The sequence below is a fragment of the Propithecus coquereli genome, unplaced genomic scaffold, assembly GCF_000956105.1.
Source record: "Propithecus coquereli isolate 6110/MARCELLA unplaced genomic scaffold, Pcoq_1.0 Scaffold469, whole genome shotgun sequence".
Lineage (NCBI taxonomy): Eukaryota > Metazoa > Chordata > Mammalia > Primates > Indriidae > Propithecus > Propithecus coquereli.
The window spans coordinates 1,272,214-1,273,228 of NW_012150496.1; the positions used below are offsets into that span (position 1 = coordinate 1,272,214).

General features: G+C 38.9%; 1 protein-coding gene and 1 long non-coding RNA gene across 4 annotated transcripts in view; one reads left to right on the forward strand and one right to left on the reverse strand.

Annotated features, from left to right (window-relative positions):
* The window catches only part of LOC105819085, a 27,069-nt gene that overhangs the window by 19,085 nt on the left and 6,969 nt on the right, over positions 1-1,015 (reverse strand). The gene's annotated exons all lie outside the window — the stretch shown is intronic.
* The window catches only part of RDM1 (RAD52 motif containing 1), a 13,303-nt gene that overhangs the window by 5,893 nt on the left and 6,395 nt on the right, over positions 1-1,015 (forward strand). The window lies entirely within an intron of this gene.

Consider the following 1,015-nt stretch of genomic DNA (forward strand, 5'->3'; position numbering starts at 1 on the left):
GATTAGAAGCTTTGGACACATGGGTTTGAGTCCTAACTCTCTCTTTTAGATTTTTAATGCAATTTTAGGTTTTATAGCCAGAGAGATTTGAAGATATTTAATATCTCTAAGCTGCAATCTCTTTCTCTGCAAACTGAGGTTAGTAATTCAACCTACCTTTTCGGGGATATTCTAAGAGTAAATGAGCTGACAAATGCAAAAACTCAGAACTACGCTTACATAGTAAACAGACAAAATATGTCAACTATTATTGTTTTCTATCTGAATAAATAGATAAATAAACTCTATTGAAGAAAGTTTATTAGATTATGCTTTATGAATCAATTCAGTTTCAGCTTTAATTTCTGGCACTGACATTGGGCGAATATGATTCATATGTAATAATTGGCTGCTTTCATGTGAGCCTTGAAAATGGTCATGCTATTGAACAGCATTGATTATGTCCCCTGTTGAGTTTCACAGCAGTGTGAATGTTACAGTTTGTGCTCAAAGGAAACCTGATGCACACAGAGTCCCTGAACAGAACTGCGCTTCTGCTTCACAGCCCTGAAGGCTTAGAGACTGAGAAATCCTAGTATCAGGGATCCTTATTTGCTTAAAAGAGATGGCCCTGATTGGTCTCAGCCTTCCAACCTGGGTAGCCCTTCCAGTGAAAAAATCTTACTTCCCTGGTCATCAGGTAGAATTTCCGTCAGCTGTCAAGTCTGAGTAATAATCTTCAAGAACCAAACTAGGTGTCTGGGTTATTTAACTCTCCCTAGTATGTGAAGATATCCCTAATACATACTCAAAACTCCTTAGACCAAAAGGCTTACGGCTCTAGTTTGCCTTGAAGGAAGTTGTATTGTCTATACGGTATGTGGGCCAGTTTCTGCCCATAAAATGTTCAAATGCTTTCTCTCTGCGAAGCTTTGTTCATTGTATCTGGTAGAATTTTGGTTCCCAGGGAGTAGACACTTGCCCCTTGCTTCTAATATGAAGTGTCCGCTAGTCCCAGGGTCTCTATCTCAGGTTT